The sequence below is a fragment of the Octodon degus genome, unplaced genomic scaffold, assembly GCF_000260255.1.
Source record: "Octodon degus isolate 3935 unplaced genomic scaffold, OctDeg1.0 scaffold00034, whole genome shotgun sequence".
Taxonomy (NCBI): Eukaryota; Metazoa; Chordata; class Mammalia; order Rodentia; family Octodontidae; genus Octodon; species Octodon degus.
Window position 1 is genome coordinate 11,551,307 of NW_004524610.1, and position 12,029 is coordinate 11,563,335.

Here is a 12,029-nt window from a genome sequence, read left to right on the forward strand (position 1 = left end):
ATAGAGTACTTATAGAGTACTTATAGAGTACTTATACTGTACGGCCTCCTGGGAGGTTCACGTCTGAGAGATATTATAAAATATAGCAATGAGACCAGCCAGAAAGCAATAAGCATGAGGCGTTTTAGAAAGAAGGACAAAGTAGGAGGTAAGCACAGAGTTTTCAAGCCCAAGGATTACATTTAGATTTTTCATATTTTATTTTTGCATTTTGCACCCAGTATAGTATGGCAAGCCGTCAGTCACTTTCCAAATTTTCTTGCAGGAATTTAGTGCTGAACTTGATCTTCAGTATCATGGGAGTCAATATGGCCTTCTGGAATCTTTTCAGCCACTGTGGTAAAGACAAATGTTCAACCAATTACATGTTAGTTATTACAAGAATCATTTCCGGATTGGATTGTTCAGTTACATCCAAGAGAAAGTTGTTTCCTTTGTTAGCTTTCTTCAGTTAGTGTTCATTTATCTCCTAATTATTGTAGATATAATGATCAACTGTAAGGGTCAAATTTGCCTTGATAAAGGCATATTCAGATGGCTTCACCAGCATAATTGCATGGGTGTGAGGCGGCTTCCAGAAGAAGCTGGTATTGAAGTCAGTGGAATGCATAAGGAAAATCAGTCCTTACCTGACATGGCCAGGTGCCATTCAGTCTGTGGAAGGGCCAGATAGAATAGAAAGACAGAGCGCAAATGAATCCACTCTCTCTCTTCAGGAGCTAGGACAACCACCTTCTCCTGTCCTTAAATGTCAAACTTCACTGGTCTTGAATTCTGGGCATTGCACCAGAGGCCACTCAGGTCCGCAGGTGCTTGGCCTTAGACCAGTGGTGCTCAGGCCTTGGGGTGAAGGGTTGAATCTCTTCCCCCAATTTTTTTGTTCTCCTCTTGTAGATGTAGATGACTCCTGAGGAGATAATCTACTTCCACAGTCCTGTCTACCATATTTTGTATAATGAGTGGCTCCTTTACTCTGGAGAGCCTTGATTAAGATGATGGATATGGGAGAAGCCGAGGAGGGGAAGGCAGGGCAAGAGCTGAGAGAAGGGAAAGAGCAGCAGTTACAAGTAGACCATTTTTCTTTGGAATAACGTGCAGCCCCGGAGCAGTTCTGTCACACCAGCTCGCCTCTTTTCCCCAGGTCTATTTTGATCTGTTATGTAGAGTATTCAGAACAAATTTTTGGTATGTCTTAATTATATTAATTATGCAAAGTGTGAAGATCTCTGCAAAAAACAGGGATGAGTAAAAGGGCTGCTAATTAAAATGAAAACATGGACAGGATGGAGAGTTCACTGTATTTAGCCCTTTAATTTGTGCTTAATGTAATGTTAAAAATAAAAGGATTATATTACATTGGCATACTATATTGAAACATGTAATTTTAAATTATATTATATTTTAATTATAAAATTATGGTAAAATAATGAATATAAATTGGAGTTTCAGTAGTAGTTACCAAAAGTTGTTTTTGAAACACCTTGAATTTATCATACTAACAGAGTTACAAAGTGAAACTGTAATAAATAATAAATAATCCATGTATAAAAGTTGGTATAATAGTAAATTAATATACAGGATTCATGTGGGAATTACATGTTGTGAATGTTTTTAAGCACAACAGCATTAATTAAAGTTCTGAGTAAGTTATAGTGTATAACATCTATCAGACTGACCTTGCTATTGATAGTTATTATAAACATGGATTTTAAAAAATATCCTCAGGAGATATTTGGAGGTAACCAAAAGCATCAGAAATCGCATGAGATGCAATCGTTTCAAGAAAAAACGTGAACAAGGTAATACTTTTATTTGTTTGATTTTTCCCTCTGAGGGTTTGACCCAGTTTCTTGAGGCACATAGGCAGCAGAAGTCCAATAAAAATTTGGAGGTTTGCTGGACAAGAAAGAGATTGCAAAATACAAGAGGGTATGGAAAGCAAGAAGCATCTAAGAGGGGCCTGACTGAGAAAGGGTACCTGTCCCTGAACTCCTACTTAACACTGTGCACATATTTCCTTCAAGACTTTCAAGGGCCACTACCATAAACTTAGGAGGAGAACCCAGAGCCAAGAGGAAGCAGAAGCTCAGAAGCCAAAGAAAGGAGAAGATTCAACATCGGCCTGTGCACCAAGAAAAGTTCGCCATTTGAGTGCCTCTTGGTTACACTGTCCGCAGCTGGGAGTTTCTGTGGTGGCTGCACTCCAGCTTGTATCGTTGACTCTAGCAAATCAATCTGGTGAGTAAGATCACAGCCTGCCCTGTACAAGAAGTGTGCTCTATTCTGTGAATATGTGAATGGCATTATGTTTAAAATCAATGTAATTTCAACATATTAATCAGAAAAAAAAGAAGACGAACGCTCTCAAAAAAGGCAGAGAGTTCATGTGACAAAATTCAGCAGTGATGCATGAATTAAAGAACAAAATGATTTCCAGTAAGCTAGATCAAGATACAAGGAAATGCTACCTACCTGATAGAGGACACCCAGGCCATAACTACAACTATTCTCCCTTATAGGACAATAAGCCTCATTGATTTTACCCTTCTATTGAGTGTTAAAATTAAAACACAGAACCAGAAATAAAGCCAGAAGAAAAAACAAGCAGGAAGTATCAAGAAAATTAGAAGAAAAAATCACAACTGAGCAAAATATTTGTAAAAGATACATCTGATGAGGAACCGCTGTCTGAAATTTGCGAAGACCTCTTAAAATCCAGTAAAAGCAAAACAAAGCCCATTTCAAAACCAGCTAAAAAGCCTCACAGATACCAAAGATGATATACACTTGAGAAGAAGCATGTGAAAAGGTCTTCCACCTTACGTTTGATCAGGGAACGTGAAGGTTAAGGCAAGATGCCATTGCACCCCCATTGGGGTGGGGCCAAGCCAGCACACTCACAGAGTAAAATACTGATGAGCACTTTGACCATCGGGAATTCTCATGCTTTGCTGCTGCTGCTGATATGAAGTGGCACGGTCGCCGTGGAAGACAAGCTGGCGGTCTCTAAAGAGTAAACATGTTCTTATTATATTACCCCACAACCACACATGCTAGTGTCTACACAAATTCATGCCACACAAAACCTGCACACTGGTGGTTAGAGCAGCTGTATGCATAACTGTGGAAATGTGGGAGCAACCCCAATGACCTGCACCTGGTGGGTGACGGGATAGATGCTACCTGGTACCTCTCAATAATGGGATGCATTGAGCAGTAAAAATAGGTGAGCTATGTACATAAGCAGGATGGTTTGTACAACTGTACGATGGATTTCTGCTGGCCTATGGAAAGGAGCAGTTGGTGCTTAATTTGTTTTTGTCTCCTGTTTTCAATTCTTTTACCTTTTCTCTTCTGAATTTCTTGAGTTTTTATTTTTATTTTTTTAAATTTTTGACACAGGTCATGTTACGCAGTTCAGGCTCATAGTGACCCTCCTGTCTCAGCCTCCCCAGTGCTGAGATTACAGGGGTGTGACATCATGCCTGGGGCTGGTATGGAATGCAGTAGTGTATTGGAATCGTACTTGTGACCCTGCCCTTACCAGGCAAGTGTTAGACCTCCAAGCTATATCCCTAGCCTGCTCTTCTTAATTTATTATATATTTCTTTGTTTTCTTCTTTCAATTTTGTATTCATACATCTGGTAATATGAACAACTAATTTGAAGGCAACAGTATGCAATATAATAAATATTGTGAAATTCATAGTATTCTGTTTAGTGAAATTCTGTATCATTTGTAATTTTTGTTTCAATACTATTTTGTACATTTTTAAAAATAAAAAGTACATCAAAAACTTAAATGTATATTTCTAGGAGACAGTATAAAAAGTTGACATATTGTATAATTTCAGCTACATTATACTCTGTGAAAGGGAAAAAAGATGAAGCTAAAAAGTTTAGTGGATTCCAGGAACTCAAGGAGGGTGAGGAAAGAAGCAAAAAAAGCATTTGAAGGATTTATAAGGCAGTATAATATTCTACATTATATTACAATATGAAAACAAGTCATTGCGAATTTGTCCAAACCCATGGACTATACAACACCAAGACTGGCCCCTACCGTCAGCTATGAACTTTGGGTAATAATGACGTGTAGGTTCATGAAATTTCACCAAGTAGCTTCCGAAATGACACACTGATGATGTGTCCTTTACTGATGATTGAAATCTATGTCATCCTCTTCGTTTTACTTGAACCTAAAACTTAATAAAATTAAATTGTTAAGTATTTACTTAAAAAGTGGCAAGATTAAAAAGGCAAAAGTTAAACTTTTTTATGAGGATGGAACATATGCAGGAGACAGTTCTGTACATCCTTCAAAGAAAACAAAGAGTTTGCTTCTTTTCTGAGAAACACCAAATGGCGGATGACTCCCATGCAGCAGGAGGGGCCGAGGCCCCGGGGGCCCAGGCATGGGAGGCCGCAGCGGCTTCCGCGGGGCTTCGCTGTGGCCTTCGAGGTCGCGGGCGCGGCAGAGGCTGGGGCCGGGCCGAGGCCGTGGGGCTCGCTGCGGTAAGGTCGAGGACAAAGAGTGGATTCCTGTCACCAATCTGGGCCGTCTGGTCAAAGACATGAAGATCAAGTCCCTGGGGCGAATTTACCTTTCTTCCTCACCCATCAAGGAGTCCGAGATTATTGGCTTTTTCCTGGGCACATCCCTCAAGCATGAAGATCATGCCTTTGCAGAAGCAAACTCGTGCTGGCCAGCAGACCAGGTTCAAGGCATTTGTCGCCATTGGGGACTACAATGGTCATGTTGGCCTGGGTGTAAAGAGTTCCAAGGAAGTAGCCACTGCCACTCATAGGGCCATCATTCTGGCCACGCTCAGTCCTGGTGAGGAGAGGCTACTGGGGAAACAAGATCAGCAAGCCCACACTTCATTGCAAGGTGACGGGCCGCTGTGGCTCTGTGTTGGTGCGTCTGATCCCTGCCCCCAGAGGCACTGGCATTGTCTCAGCCCCTGTGCCCAAGAAGCTGCTGATGATGGCTGGTACTGATGACTGCTACACTTCTGCTGAGGGCTGCACTGCTACTTTGGGCAACTTTGCTAAGGCCACCTTTGATGCCATCTCCAGGACCCACAGCTATCTGACCCCTGACCTGTGGAAAGAGACAGTGTTCACCAAGTCTCCTATTAGGAATTCATCCACCATCTTGTGAAAACCCACACCAGAGTCTCTGTCCAGAGGACTCAAACTCCAGCAGTAGCTACAACATAAAGGGGTTTTACACAAGCAAAATAAAATGAATTAAAGTTTATCAGAACCAATACATGAACTTAACATCATGAAATAAATTCTTTCAGAAAATTGAAGAGGAAGGGATACTTTTCAATTTGTTCTTTGAGATTAGCATTATGAAAGGAAAACCAGAAAAAAAGTAATTATAGGGAAAACAAACTACATACAAATACCCCTTGAGAATAGTAATGCAAACATTATTAGCTAAATTTTAACAAATTAAATGCAGTGAAGAGGCCCGCCAAATAACTCAGCAGATTAAGATGCCTGTTTAGGCAGACACAGAGGCTGGGAGTTCAATCGCTGGGCTTGCTGTACCAGCCCCGCCCCCAGGGCATGCTGAGACTGCGATTGAGATTGGGCATGGTGGTACATGCCTGTAATCCCAGCACTTGGGAGGCTGTTAACAGGAGGATCACTATGAGTCTGATCTATGCAGTGAGACCCTGTAGACCCTGTGTGAAATACAAAAATGAATAACTAAATAACTAAATAAATAAATGCAATGAAATACACATAAATGGTGAAGTGTTAAGACCAACTAGCGTTTATGCCAGGTATGCAGTATTGTTTAACATTTGAAAACTAAAGAATGTGATTGACTATTTTAAAAATTTAAAAAGAAGGAAAGAAACTTTCATCTTAGTTCACGCAGAAAAATATTTGGTAAATTTCAGTTTCTCTTTCAGCTAAAAACACTTATAGCAGTAGCAACCCAAATTGCTATGAACAGAAACTCTCAGTGGACATTAGCATTCTTCAGGGAAATAAAATTGAAATAGGTAGATGGATAGCTATAGATAGATGGATAGATAGAGCTCAGGAAGGGAGGGAGAGTTTCATGTCAAGAAACTGGTTCAAGTTATTATGACAGTTGTAGCTCAGGACTACAGATGGGAAGTTGTGGAAAGATATTGTGGTTTTGAATCTGAAGGCATCTTAGAAACACATGTAGGGGAATCTCAGTTATTGCCATTAAGGCCTTTAATTGATCAGATGAGGCCAATCTAGATAATGAGAATAATCTACTTGACTTACAGTACACTAAATTGAATGTCACAACTAACACAAGCACTTTTGCTACAACATCAAGACTTTTGGTTGCCAAAGCAACTAGAGATGATAACCCAGACACGTAGACACATAAAATAAACCATCACTGGATTATACAACACCAAGACTGGCCCCTACCGTCAGAAAACTGGCAGAAACTGTCCTCAACTTGGTGAAAGATGTCTATAAAAACCCATAACTGATCTCATACTTGTAAGAAAACTACTAGTCTTCCAATATGAGGAGAGAGGAGAAAGGCAGGCACACTCTATCTCATGCCTTCCAGCAGCATTGCATTGCAGATTTTAGCAGATTACTACAGCAAGTAAAGGGAAAAAAGGCAATACAGACTAAAGGAAGGTGCACTGTTTGCAGAGATGATCCTAGAATATTCTGTACAACCACTGCAAAGCTACTCCTGCTGGTAGTTGCACCAGACAATACGGAAGGATACACAACCATAATTTCTATATATTTCTTTGTAGAATCATTAAATAATAAGAAAAAACAATTAAATTAAGCAATCCCATTACTAATAAAATAAAAAGATGAAGGGAAGATAAATCTGACACAAACGAAGCAATATCTGTACACTAAAAATATTGCTGAGAAAAATTAAGGAAAGGCTACGTGTGTGGAGAGATTTACTACACCAATGGCTCAGAAAACTTGTTTAAACATCAGTTTCCCACAAGTTGACTCACACACCAGTATCTAAAGTTGTCTCAAAATTATGACAGCAGTTTTGAAAATTAGTTATGGAAAGGAAGTGTACAGTATCCAAATTATTTAGTGCTTTTGTTTTGCATAAAAATGTTTACTCACCCCTGCTCTATTTCCTGCTTTTCACAGGTTTTTGTTATTTTTCTGACACCTTTTTATGTCTTCCCACACTCTGACGCATGACTCCCATGATGCACCTATAGCAGACTATGAATAGACCATGTGTGCTTCATATCCCCTTCACAGTTCAGTGTAAGGTATTGTTTTCCTACAGCTTTCCTGAGCCCTGAAATCTCAGAGTTGCACTGGGTATGTGCTCTAACTGACCATTGTCCTGAATAATTTCTAGTGTAAGAGTTGACACACTCGTGTTGTCTTTGAAAGTCTGTAAGCTGACTCAAGATAAGTTTGCACCTAAATATTTTAGGGACTAATGTATGATATGCTCAGGAAATAACTATCAAATGAATCACTATATAAATCACAGTTTAAGATCTAGACAGCATGGACAAAAAAGAATTTACTAATATTATAATAGCACTGACCATTGTTCTTGAATAAAATAATTAAATGACCTTGTGCATACTTAGATTAAGTTGCAATTCAAGACACTGTGTTCTATTTCTCCAAGATTTCAGAATAATTGTGAGCTGTTATAAATAATTTTTATAAGCATCTTTGCAATAATATTTCCTCTAATATAGCATTTCTAGAATTCTGCATAAAATAGAACTGAAATTGCATTATTTCAGTCCTAAATTAAATTACAAATTAGTTCACTAACTTTGACATTAACACAGAAGTTGATTTCTCTGTGCTTCTCTGCAGACCAGCCCCTGACTTATTTTGTATGAAAAGCGCACACTTTGTTTGCAGCCAGCTTCTTCCTAGTTAGAGCTGAGCAGAAAATGCTTTCCATGACAGGCTCCAGAGCTCTGCAGTGTTCTGAAGTGAAAACTCAGAAAGGCCTCTGAGTTAGCCTTCAGGGTACTTGGAAGAAGGAAGAACCCTGAAGATAGGAAGTTGTACCTGACAGATAGGAAGGGACAGGGCTGACACTACAGAAGAGAGGAGAAATGAGACTTCGGTGGTGCCAAGAAATATGTATTGAAGTTCAGAGTAGATAAATGAAGTGAAAGTCTTTAGTATATAAAATGAAGTTTGCAATCAGGGAGTGATGAGGACGCCATGTGATATTGAGAAATGAGATAGACTGCACACAGTAACAAATTTCATTTGAGAGTTACAAATGGAATCTTCAGTGCAAATCACTGTTTCCAGTAGTCACATACCCAGTATAAGTATTAGAAAATTGACCCCTCCTTGTGCTGAAGACTGCCAGAGAGTCCTGGTGGGCTGGCTCCCACCCTGCCAGAGTTTGCTGAGTCTGGCCATCCTTCTTCACCCTGAAGACTTCTGGGAGATGTGATTACCACAGAGCCAATAGGAATCTTGGGGAGCACAACCTGCCCTCCTACTCTCCTGAGAGCCTTGCTGACCTGCACTATACACATCTACTATCACTGCAAAAAGTGACAAGAGGAAGGAACAAAAACAAGAGGTCTGCACTCTCAGATCTCTAGCCCACCCAAATCAAGTCCAGCAGCCTAGATCATAGAAGAAATTGGAAGTCACACACCTCAAATTTCTACAACTCCATCCGGTTACGTAGGAAATCAGATGAGAAATAAACTCTTATGGAAAAAAAGAAATGACAATAATCATGAAAAAATTGTTTGATACATATGAAGATTAAAAAAGAGAAGGGAATAGGAAAATGGTAGAAGGAATAATATAAGAATTAGAATGAATGAAAGGGAGTCAAACAGATATCCAGAACATTAAGAATTCTATTGAAAGCTAGCAAAACATCTTGAATTAAATAGAAAAAATTTCAGACCTTGAAGATAGCATTGCTGCTGGTGAACACAAAAGGAAACATCTCTCAAGAATAACAAGAAATCAAGAAGTAAAAATTCAACAGCTTCAAGACAATGAAAATAGAAATAATATAGTTCTAATAGGTATCAATGAAACATGTGGAGATAACACAAAAGTCATAAAAAGAGTGTTTGCAGAAACAGTAGTAGAAAAATTTGCAAGCATGGGAAAAGAATCTGAAATACAGACAACTGAAGCATGTAGAATTCCAGCTAGCAGTAATCATAATAAATTATAACTCAGGCGCATAATAATAAAGATCCCAGAAATTGAGAAAAAGAAAAAAGTATTAAAAGCTGTTAAAGAGGAAAAACAGAACACCTATAATGGAAAGCCCATCAGAATCCTAGCATATTTCTCAGCACAGACCATCAAATCAAGAAGAGCTTGGAGTGAGATATTTGAGTTCCTGAAAGAAAACAACTTTCAACCCAGATTGATATATCCTGCAAAACTATCTATCAAATTCAGTGGTGAGATTAGATACTTGCATGACAAAGAGTAACTGAAGAAATTCATGACAACCAAATAGAACCTACAAAGAGCACTGACAGACACTTTAGAAAGATACAAAGATGACCACAACTTCAACAACAGAAGAGAATTACGAAGCAGAAAAACAAATTAAGCAAAGGTGAAAAGCAGAGATCCTACAGTAGGAAAACAATATCACAAGGATAAGTCAATATATACCAATTATAACTATTGATATAAATCACCTTAATTCACCAATCAAAAGAAGCAGACTGGAAGAGTGGATAAAGAAACAAAATCCAACAATATGCTGCATAAAGAAACACATTTTTTGAGGCTTGTGGGTTATCTCAGTTGTTTAAAGCACCTCCTTAGGCAAACTCAGTAAGGCACAGGGGACCGTGGTTTGATCCCCAGCTCCAAGCCGCACCAGACCTGGCCTTAAGGCAACATGGGGTAAACAACCAACCAACCAAACAAACAAAACCTGAAAACTAAACAAAACAAAAAATCAAACAACAACAAAAATAAACAAACCAAAAAACCAAAACACATTTTACTCAAAATGAAGTTAATATATTAAATGGCAAAGGATGGAAAACAATACTCAATGCAACATGAATGAAGAAAAAAGTAGGAGTAGTTATTCTGGTTGATAAAACACCAAGGTCAAACCAAGTGTGATTAAAAGAGACAAAGAAGGCCACTACATACTTGTTAGGGGAAAACTGCAAGAGGAAGAGGTAACAACTATAAATATATATGCACTCAATGTAGGTGCACTCAACTAGATAAGACAAATTTTAACAGACAGGAAAAACCTAAAGAGTGATGACATAATTACATTGGGTGACTTTCACACCTATTGACACAAAGAGATAGGTCAACTGTGCAAAAATTGAGCAAATCAATGACAGAACTAAACTAAACTTGTGAAGAAATTGAAGTAGTAGCCCTTTACAGAGTGCTCCATTCAACAGTGTCAGAATCTGCATCTTTCTCAGCTGCACATGAGACATTCTCTAAAATAGATAATGTGCTAGCACAGAACATGCTTAAGTAAATGCAAAGGAATCATAATTGTCTTGTACATATTATCTGATCATTGTGCAATGAAACTGGATTAATGACAAATGAAACAACAAAGAATATATAAACACAGGAAATTAAATAATACCCTCCTGAACAATCAATGGGTCACAGATGAAATTAAAGAAGAAATTAAACAATAATTACAATCTAACTGAAATGCAGATACAACTTACTGGAACCTGTGGGATGTATTGAAAGCTCTTTTAAGAGAGAAATCTATAGTGATAAATTCTCACATCAGGAAAACAGAAGAGGCTCAAATAGACAATCTTAAGCTGCACCTCAAACTCCTAGACAAAGAAGAGAAAGTCAGGTCCAAAGCCCAAAGAAGGCAAGAAATTATGAAAATTAGAGTAGAAATAAAAGCAATGGAGATATAAAAACAATATAAAGAAATAATGAGTTGAAGAGTTGATTCTTTGAAAGAATAAAGTTGATAAATGCCTAGCCAGCCTCATTTAAGAAGAAACAAAATTTTCAAATTCACTTAATGAGGAATGAAAAGGTTGAAACCACTACAGAGCCTTAGAAATTCAGAAGATTGTCAACACTTATTTCCAAAATCTTTACTCTCACACAATAGAAAATACAGAAGAAATGGACAGATTCCTAATACATATGAACTACCAAAGCTAAATCAAGAATATATAAAAGTTTGACTAACACAATATCATCCAATGAAGCTGAAAATGTAATAAAACAAAAAAATCTTCCAACAAAGAAAAGTTCAGTTCCTGATGGATTCAGAGCTGAATTCTACAAGAAATTTGGGGAGGACCTAATGCCAACTCTTCTCAAACTCTTCAGTGAATTTGAAGGGGAAGAAATTCTCCCAGACTTGCCCCTGGAGGCAAATATTACTCTGATACCAAAACCAGATAAGGATTGAACCAAAAAAGAGAACTACAATCCAATCTCTTTAATGAATATAGATTCAAAAACCCTCAATAAAGGGCGGAGAGCTTCCTGCTACCCTGCGCAGGTGGGACCAGTCCCAGCCCAGGCGCAGCGTGGGTCAGACCCTCTCCCAGCCCCTTGGGCCGCCCCCCCGCCACTCCGCAGTGCCTCCCCCAGCCCACCCGCTGAGTAGGATTTTCTGCTAACTTCCGGGAGCCCCCAGACCCAGTCCTAGCCCAGGTCCAGTGAGTGTGTGGAGAGCTTCCTGCTACCCTGTGCTGGCGGGACCAGTCTCAGCCCAGGCGCAGCATGGGCCGGACCCTCTCCCACCCCCTCCGGCTGCCCCCCACCCCTCTGCCGTACTTCCCCCACACCTCCGGCCCAGTAGGAATTGCTGCCGAGTTCCGGGAATGCCCAGACCCAGTCCTAGCCCTGGTCCGCAGCGGGAAGGAGCTGAGCACAGCAGCCAGACCTAAGCCAGACTCAGCTGGATAAGTCAAAACTCTGTAGAGCTCCACCTTAACTTCAGTACGTGTGAAGGTTATAACTACAGCAAAGATCTACAACAAAGGGCAGAGGACAGTGCTACACAAAATGACGAGAAG

The 12,029-nt window shown here is 39.3% G+C and overlaps 1 long non-coding RNA gene across 1 annotated transcript in view; it reads left to right on the plus strand.

Moving 5' to 3' along the window:
• The first annotated feature begins 4,924 nt into the window (after positions 1-4,924).
• LOC101574616 overlaps positions 4,925-12,029 on the plus strand; it is a 17,058-nt gene continuing 9,953 nt past the window's right edge. Inside the window, exons 1-2 of the long non-coding RNA XR_192482.2 lie at positions 4,925-5,258; positions 7,405-7,407. This is a non-coding gene — a long non-coding RNA (uncharacterized LOC101574616). The remainder of the gene's footprint in view (positions 5,259-7,404; positions 7,408-12,029) is intronic.